The sequence below is a fragment of the Ascaphus truei genome, chromosome 3, assembly GCF_040206685.1.
Source record: "Ascaphus truei isolate aAscTru1 chromosome 3, aAscTru1.hap1, whole genome shotgun sequence".
Lineage (NCBI taxonomy): Eukaryota > Metazoa > Chordata > Amphibia > Anura > Ascaphidae > Ascaphus > Ascaphus truei.
The window spans coordinates 368,329,889-368,339,655 of NC_134485.1; the positions used below are offsets into that span (position 1 = coordinate 368,329,889).

Consider the following 9,767-nt stretch of genomic DNA (forward strand, 5'->3'; position numbering starts at 1 on the left):
ATAATACATAAAAAAAAGTAATTCAGAGTTGTTTAAAAAATGCTACACGTATTTTCTTATAGTACAGAACTGATTTATTAAAAAAAAAAAAACATGATGGATATTGCTTGGTCTGCAGCTTTAAAGCGTCAAAATTAATTTCAAATGGCAAACTATGCAGTCATATGTGTGAAGCCTTACTACACACTAGCACATTTAATTAATGTTTTTAGCTCTACAATTTTGACATACAAAATAAAAATATATAATCTTAGTAACAGACCTGTCAACTCTTTCGGATTTTATGTCATCCAGATTTTACAGCCGGTCTCACGGGAGAGGTGTAAATCTCACGGAATCCATGAGTTGACAGGTCCCTACATTCAATGCAGAAGGAGACTCCACTGTTGCCGAAGCCCTGTCCCTTTAAATTCTGGGGCGTAAAGTCTCCGTTGTGGGTGACTGACACGGCTTAGCAGGAGATGTGCAGGTGAGAGGCATGGTGTGCCCCGGAGGCTCAGGTAAAACTGCCCTCCGCTGCTTAACTTTAATCCTTGCACCCTCTGCTGCCCACCATTGAACCTCCACTACCAATTCCTCCTCTACTGCCCTCATACCCTCAATTTACTGTTTGCTATCCCCCTACTTTTATCCTCTTCTGCCCCCCCCCCCATCCTTCCTCTGCTGAAACCTTCATTTACCCTCTGCTATCCCCCTCCTTTTGCCTCCACTGACCTCTCATCCATCCTTTGCTGTTTCCCTCCCTTTACCCCCTGCTGTCCTCCAATCCACCCACTATTGCTCCTTCCATTTGCCCTCTGCTGCCCCCCTCCTTCCAGCGTCCACTGTCACCCTCCTTTTCCACTGCCCACCCCATCAACCCATCTGCTGCCCCTCTCCACAATCCTGTGGAACGGGAAATAGTTGTGAGTTCTCCTCCCAGTGCTGGAAAAGCATTCAGCTCCATTTAAATGAATAATCTCCAGTGCAAGAGATCATGCATAACCAAGAGTCTTGTATCTGTGTGAACTTGTCTTCCTCTTCTGTATTTATCGGTAGACCTTGTGGTCTGTTAGGGCATTCCTCTTTCTTTCTCACTGTCTCGTCTCTTGCTGTACACTAAATGCTCCCCCACAACATGCCTTTGGATTACAAATATTTGGCAGCTTGCAGCAGGAAGGGAGTGTCCTGAGCCTCACATTTCATCTACTTAGTCATGCCTAATGCCTTTTCTTCCTCCGCAGATCTATACTTAGGGATGTCTGTGAACGTTTGCTGTTCAGTAGATCACTTAATGTTGTGGTTTGTCTTATTTTAAGTTGTCCTAACTTCTCTTTTTGCTTTCCCCCCCCTGTGTGGCAAATATGCTGTGTAGCAGTGTGGCTGACAAGCAGTGTTTAATACATCTTGTTTATGTTGGATTTTATGCACTCGTTGCTAGATACACAGGATTTGCATGAAGCTACATTGTGTGAAATTAGTTACATCTGTTAGTACTATAAATGCCTGCAGAACCTTTAACAGGAAATCCTATTCAACTGACACATACTGTATCTGGTTGCTATACGCCAAACAACAAAATACAAACCCCTTTTTAAAGAACTATATTATTTTCTATAAGGTTTATGCCATGCATGTTGATATAACACAAGGGAAAACAAAAACTGGAGTACAGCAGACACCAAGGAAATCCAAAACTGGTAAATTATAAGAGGCAAAAAGGTGATTTTTTTTGGCAGATATGTATCTCACTCGGATCGTCCGGTTCCTTTGGCCCTTGGATTTTCGTGGCTAAATCCCAAAAAAGGCAAATCCGTAATGGCGGATTCAATCTATCCCCTATATTAAAAAAAAAAAAAAAATTAGTTTGAAGAGGTGGTCTCCGGAGCTGAACCATGTTGAATTCCGCTCCTGGGACCGCCTGCTTCCAAAGATACTTAGCTCTGTAGGGTGTGCCAGTACCTCACTGGAGTTTAAATGTCCCGATCACGTGGGCCAATAGGAAGCCATGACCGGGGACATTTAAACTGCAGAGAGATACTGGCAACACCTATATTATTTATTTATAAAATGTTTTACCAGGAAGTAATACATTGAGAGTTACCTCTCGTTTTCAAGTATGTCCTGGGCACAGAGTAAAACAAATAATACATGGTTACAAATACAGTTACATAAATGAACAGGTCTGGAAATACAAATTAATGATTAAATCCATGAATTGGTGCACCTACTACATCATACAAGTTATCACCCCCAGGGATCATCAGGGGCCTCAATTTTAGTCAGCTCATTAGAACCAAGCGCATCATTAGTTCTCCAGAGAAAGTGGTGATGGACTTCGATACTATGGAGTGTAGGTTTAGGGATAGGGGTTATCCCAGGTCGTTATTGCATGAACAAAGGAGAAAGGTGGAAATGCTCGCTTAAGATTCCCTCCTAGGACTCTTGCTAAAAAAAAAGAATACTTTGTCCAATTTATCTCTTCTTACACTACGTGTTGTGGTAAAATGAAAAAACGTCATACTGAAACATTGGCCACTGCTGCTGTGTGATAGGGCAATACAAGCAGGATTTAGGGCTCATCCCCTCTTCATACAAGAGGGATAGGAATATGAGAGATGCTCTGGTTCGGGCTGATATAGTGGGACAAAACCCCCAACAACTGAACTAACTACCGCACAAGTGGGTAACTTTAGACATTGTGGTTGTTCACAGTGTGGCAGTCTACAGGAGGCGGGTCACTTCACCCATCCTAGTGCAGGTTGAAAATTTAATTAATCTGCATTTCAATTCTTTATCTTGGTATTTGGTATATCTTATCAAGTGCCCATGTGACCTGGGGCATGTGAGGAAGACCACATAGTTCATGAAAGACAGTATTAGACAACATAAGGCAGCGATTCGGAGAGGTGATCTAGAGGCCCCGGTGCCTAATCATTTTGTAAGCGTAGGATATAATGTGAGTCAACTGCACTTCCAGATAATTGATCATGTCACAAAATTACGAAGGGGTGGCAAAAGGGTCAGGAGGCTACTCCTTAGGGAGGCAGACTAGATCAGAAAATTGGACATGCTAGCCCCAGGAGGCATGAATAAGGATCTAGATCTGAGCTGTTTCCTCCGAAGAGGAGATCTAGATATTATCTCATACACTGTACAAACTGCTCTTGGTCTAAGGATGGAGATGAGTCGGTCTGTGTATTTTGGAGTGATGATGTCTGCCCCAGAGAAGTTCGGTGGTGGCCATCACTGTTTATGTCAGATTGGTAAAAGGGAATTTTTTCCCCCCCTGAATATGCCCCCTAGGTCCTTCCCCTCCCTCTGTTGTGGTCTCTCTCCTACCCTCACCTCTGACATATAGGTTATTGTTTTTAGCCTAGGGTGTTAATCTTGCTGTCTGATGGATTGTGTTGTCTCGCCTGCCTAGAGATTTGGATCTGCAGCGGATTGGCTGGTTTCTTTAGCCCACGGATTTCAACAGATCGATCTGAAAAAGGGTGATTCACGTTTTGCGGATTTTGTTTTATTATTACCAATACACTCCGCGGATTCCACAATCAGTGGATGGATTTGTAGAATCCATTGTGCGAATTCAGCAATCAGTTGGCGGGTTGTTAAGAATCTGCCAACAGATTGCTGAATCCGCAGATTAGATTCTACAAAAAACGTCCACGGATTGTATCCAATGGTGGTTTTTGATGAATACGTTTGCGGATTTAACAGCGTGAAATGGATTTTGGGGTTTACATCTGCGAAAATACAGGAAACATCTTTGGGTGTATTCGCCCATCTCTACTCCTGCCTTAGTCCACGTAGACAAAGGGTGTATAAAAATCTTTTCTCTCTCCGTTATTTGCTGCTTACCACTATTCGTTTGGAGAGGGAAGTGGTGATTTCCTTCCTCCTTCTGTCCTATTGCGTATATGGTGAAGGGAGGATATGCTTCTTTTGGAGATGTGATATGAGACCTCCTATCAGCATGATATTTCCATAGGATGACTAATTGCACCTAATTTTTTGATACATTTGTTATTTATTATTTTAAAAGCATTCTAGAAATAAAGAGATCTTGACACTTTTTTTCTATTGCTTCTCCCAGCCATACATATTTATTTTGTGTTATCGATGGCTGTAATACACTCACCAAAAGGGTTGAGGAGAGATTGGGGTTATTATGTATGGGTTGTTGAATGGATGCACTGTGTGGGCATTTCACTTATGTTTTCTTTTTGCCCGATACTGTTGAAGAAACTGATGGCTGCCGTGGTGGCGTCCTGTTGAGGTGCTATAGCGATCAGTGGCGGAATCTGTTTAGGGAGAAAGTAGGCATTATCTCTACAATGCAGGCTGCACCCATAACAGCACGTCAGAGATCACCTTAAGAACGGGGATAGAGGTCCTGTTGCGGATTGGTAGACAAGTGATACTCTTCCTCAGATTAGATGGGTGGTCACATGACTGACGTGATGCCGTCAAATGTGATCACAGGTATTTAAAGTTAGAAAGGAGTGAAACCCCTGAGACACTCCATATGAACATTTGACTCTGATGGAAGCATGGGGAACAGCTGTATCGTGTGAAAGATCAGTGGATGCTGGATGATAGAGCCCCCTGCTTCTGGCATTGAATCTGTGTAGCAGCACTTTGGACAAATCAGAGGATCATTTAAAGGGAAATACCACTTTTAGGTGGGAACAGGTCTGAAGAAGGGCCTCAGTGCCCAATACGTAGCTCCCCTTATTCATGGACACTTGGTATTTTGTATCTAACTTTGCAGGTCTGATTTTCAATGTTACTAGCACTGACTTTTAAGTGTGTGTGTTCCTTTTGGTGTTTCTGGCTCCCTTGTTTTTGCCCCCTGTTATTGGGATCCTCATGTGTGGTAATGGGGGCCACCCCCTTGGGAGCCCTAACCACCCTTCCTGGGGCAAATACCACCTTCACCCTTACCCTTGCCCCCCCCCAACAAACCCACCCCCCTCATCTAGATTAATGGCCAATACCCGATTAGCCACATATGGCTAATAGTGCTTTTGGGCATTTGAGAAGAAAAATACACATGTATGAAACAAAACCCCCAGAAATACATAAAAAATACTTTTACATTTAATGTTCACCATAAAACCATTGATTGTCACTGTGGCTGCCTAAGTCCTCTCAATGTGGGCCTCCTCAAATGCCAATGTGGCTGTCAAGGGTAAGATATAATTGAAAAAAAAAATACATTTACAATATTAAAATACATTACTGTAACAATGCTCGTCTCTAGACAGGAAGCGACCCGTAGGGCTGATGGATATTAAATCACTGACGAGAACCGTGAGATAGTGTCCTGAATTGAGTATGGAGTAGTCGGGTCACATGTAGTGGTCAAGGCAGGCGCTAGAGGAGCAAGTTTGGGCCACAGGCTAGGAGCAAGGCTGGGTGCAAACAAACCGAAACGCTGGAGTTCAAATTTCTCCTGACCTTCCACCATAAGAAGACTGGGAGGGTAAGAAAAATAATTTTGGATGTAGGGCATGAGGTGACAGCCAAGAATGACAGAAGATATTCTCAGGCTGGCAGGAATGGCGCTGGGTACCTTGAATTGGGCACAAGATGGCTACAAAATCTTTTTGACATCTCTATGAATCTTCGGCCACCAGAAGATACGTGATAAATACTTGAATGTCTTCTTTACTCCAGGGTGGCCAATGAAATTGGGCTGATGTCCCTAATCTAGAACCTCTTTGCAAATGTATATAGAGTCTTTAAGGAGGTAAAGATACCTAAGCAGAAACTTCTGACTGTGCTTGCAGAACTTTCTTCAAAAGGAGAGATGAGACGGATGACATGAGGCAGGAAGGGGAAATAATGGGACCATTACCAGTCTCTAAAATCTCTTTTCTAGAAAATGTTCTGGCCAAGGCATCCATCTTTATATTCGTTGGACGTGAAAGGTTGGGAGAGTGGAGAACCTCTGACACTGGGTGAGGAACTGGAGAACAAGTCCCAGAGCAGGGTTTTCCCCATGCTGTCACCTGACCTGTGACCGAATCGATACTGGAGTTATGTTGCTGTAACCATGGGAAACCCAACAAGATGGAACAGGTTGGTGAGCAAATTATGTCAAAGATGAGGGATTCCTTGTGATGAATACCCACTGTAACGAACATTGGGACTGTTTCTAGAGTAATCGTGCTGGGAACAAGAGGTCTTCCATTAATAGCTTTCACAGCTATGGGAATTCTCTTGGGATGTAGAGGAACGGCATGAGTTGCTGCGAAGGACTCGTCAATTAAGTTGCCTGCAGCACCCATGTCCACAAATGCCTGTATAGACATTGACGAAGTTCCCCAGGACATTCTGACAGGAATTGGAAGCCATTGACAGGACCTTGGAGGACAAATAACAGAAATGCCTTGAGCTGGTTCTCTAACACTATTTAGGTACTCGATGTGATAGTAGGGGTTAGCCAGGCTATCAAAGAAAGGTTTAAGCCTGTTTGGTTACCCCTGATCCGTGTGTTGGGTTTATAGAGTGTCAGCTATTGAGCCCAGTAACTGTTTTTGCATCATGTATAATTATGCGGTAATAAAGTATTTGATGTGTTTTACCTTTCCAGGAGTGCCAGCAAGCAGAGATTGCTGTGGTATGAGTTTCAAGGGGGGGGGGGGGGGGGGGTTGCGGAGAAAGTGCTGTCAGAATCTGCCTAGCTAGTAAGGGTACAGAGTTGCTAGTTCCCCTAAAAATGTACCCAGGAATCAGGTCTAATTCCTGGATACTTTAGGCACATGTCCCGGCAATATCTCCCCTTGAAAACACTTTCGCGACTCACCACTAGGGGTTCCCTGCTTCAGCACAGACCAGAAAGGTAAAAGGGGCATAGTGATGTGAGGTGTCCCTGAACCAGCCAAGGGGTCCCTAGGTTAATGGGGATACCCAGTAAATGCAGAGGTCACCCAGAACCGGTATAGGGGTTCTGAGGTGCTCCAACCATACATATAAGGTTGTGAGGGGATTCTTAGAATCCGTACTAAGTCTATGCAATAGTGGGTGGGGAATATGGCTAGTGAAAAATAAAGTGCAGCTTTTTTATTCTATTTCCCATACCAGAAAGACTTAGGTTTTTAAAGTGTATATTTTATTAACAAATGGTGTTAAGTACATATATGATTTGTGCACAGTAAAATGAGGCACATGAATGAAAAGTGTTCCTATAGCTACAGGGATCCCTATATCACATAGGGGTACCCCAATTAGTGCCAAGGTGTCCCAGAACCTGTATTGGGTTTGTGGGCTATGGAAGTCCACTGGAAAGTATAGAAAACCCTGACTTGTTATGGGGCTTTTGGGGTTCCCTGTTTCGTAGAAACTCCAGATTTTGAGAGTGTACATTTTAGGTGGGATATTATAGCAAAAATGTATTCCTTTTGTTTGCAGGAGTTCGGAGGCTCCAGCTGCGGGTGGTTCCCTTTTTCTCCCAGGCGTTGCTCCTGCTCAGCTTGGCGGTCACGAATTCGTAGATCCATATGTATAAACAGAGCAATTAGGTCCTACAAATCGGTAGCAACATCTTGGTAAGTAAGCTCATCCTTCAGAAGCTCGGATAGGCTCTGCCAGAAGATGGTTTCTAGAGCCTGGTAATTCCAGCCCATCTCGGCAGCTTGGGTCCGAAATTCAATAGCGTATTGCCCCACAGGGTGTGTGTGACGGTGAAGGGGTAACCAGGCCATCAATAAAAGTATTATGCCCGGCTGGTTACCTCTGAACCATATTTGTGGGTTTAGAGTGTCAGCTCTTGGACCAATTGGTTGTACATGAAATGTATGTGATTGTGCAACAATAAAGAGTTTATGTGTGTTTTATCTTTCCAGGAGTGCTAATCAGTGGAGATTCACAGGCTATGAGTCATGGGGGGGTTTGCGGAGAAAGTGTTGTCACATTGTGTCTAGGTAGACGGGGCCAAAGAGTGACTGGCCACCCCCAAAATGTATCCGGGAATCAAGTCAGATTCCCAGGGACATATAGGCACAGACCTCTGGTCAGAATCCTCCCTTGAAAACAGTTACGCTACTCACCGCCAGGTTCCCTGCTTCAGCACAGACCAGAAAGGTGAAGGGGGCATAGGGATGTGAGGTGTCCCTGACACAGTCAAGAGGTCCCTAGTTTAAGGGGGATACTCATTTAATGCCCATGTCATCCAGAAGCTGTATAGGGCGAGACTCACCACTAAGTTCCCTGCTTCAGCACAACCCAGGAAGGTAAACATGGCATAGGGATGTGAGGTGTCCCTGAAACAGTCAAGGGGTGCCTAGGTTAATGGGGATACCCAGTAAATGCCCATGTCACCCCGAACCGGTATAGGAGTTCTGGGGGGTACTCCAATCAGCTACAAGATTGTGAGGGGACTTTTAAAAGTCCAGACCTAAGTATTGGATAGACTGGAGTGTGGGGAATATGGCTAGTAAGAAATAACATGCTGCTTCTTATTCTATTTCCCATAACCCACAGACTTTAGATATTTTTAAAGTGTATATTTTAGGGAACAGTGTGTTTTTTAAAACATATGCTTGTGCACAGAAATGAGCTGGAAATTTCACAACTAATGCTCTGACAGGACCCTGGGCTACCAAGTGGTGCCATGAGGTCTGGCGGGACATCTGGAGATGAAATCCCAGAGGATGTCCAAGGTGTGAAGACCATTTGGACTGGAGGGTAGGATTCAATTATCCACATCCTCAGATCAATGGACACCCTTTGAATGTCCATTTGGCCCCCCTAGACTGGCCGGGGCCTGTCACCGTGTGTGGCACTGAGGGATTTTCCATGCCCCTTGGTTCATTCAGATTTCCAGGTAACCCTTTGCGTCCTATCAGCCCTGCTCTGATTAGCTGCTGAGAAATTTCTCAGGCTTTTTGATCTGGCAATAGTAATTTGGGAATGAAACACCAGAGGTATTATAAACCGCTGCGCGACCCAGATTTTCAGTTCTCTAAGGTTCTCTTAGGCCTCGTCCATGGTTGCTGCTTGCTGGCGGAGGCGCGCTCCCGCTCAGCACTGAGCCCCTACAGCCGCAATTAGAGCGGCTTTAGTAGGGGCTCACCTACGCTTCCGCAAGCACGCGGAAGCGTAGGTCTTACCAGAATTTTACATTTCAGCACTCGCCGGAGCGCAGGGCCGGTCACGTGAGCGGTTCACCCAATGAGGGCGAACCAGCTCCGTGACGTCACTGGCCCGCCCCCTGACGGCGCGCTGTCTAAGGCCAGGGAAAGCACCCGCTTTCCCTGAGCCTCAGCGTGTCTCAGCACGCCCGCCGGAACCATGGACGAGGCCTAAGGTTCTCTAAGGCTCTCAAAGTTTTCTAAGATTCTAAGCAGCAAGTGAATTCCAGCCCTTTGGAGAGAGAGGGGAGCTGTGGCGTTTGGAACGGCAGGGTGATTACAATTACAATACTTTTTAGGGTAAGGTTTGGATTGATAAGTCCCTACACCTAGGAAAGTATAGTTTTTTCAACCCCAATCCCAAGTAAGTGTGTTTTCTCATGTTTATTGTAATCCACAGTGTGTACGTCTGTTTCAATGGAATAAATCACAATTTGTTTTACTTCTTGGTTTTGCCCAGTGATATGATCCCGGTATAAAGGTGTAATTGCCTGGTCTCCCGTGACAGTGTGTACCCTGACAAATCCAGAGTAGTGACTTTTAGGCAGAGGATATCCATCCTGGGGCCTCAAAGACCTGTCGAAAGACCTGGATGAAGGCTGTAGAATAATTCACCAGGGAACCATTTCTCTCCCATAATGGAGA

General features: G+C 44.7%; 1 long non-coding RNA gene across 1 annotated transcript; it reads left to right on the forward strand.

The window, feature by feature from the left end:
* Positions 1-316: 316 nt before the first annotated feature.
* On the forward strand, positions 317-7,821 carry LOC142491150 (uncharacterized). Its single transcript, XR_012800310.1, has 3 exons — positions 317-500; positions 5,870-6,069; positions 7,402-7,821. It is a non-coding gene; the product is annotated as an uncharacterized LOC142491150 (long non-coding RNA).
* The last annotated feature ends 1,946 nt before the right edge of the window (positions 7,822-9,767 follow it).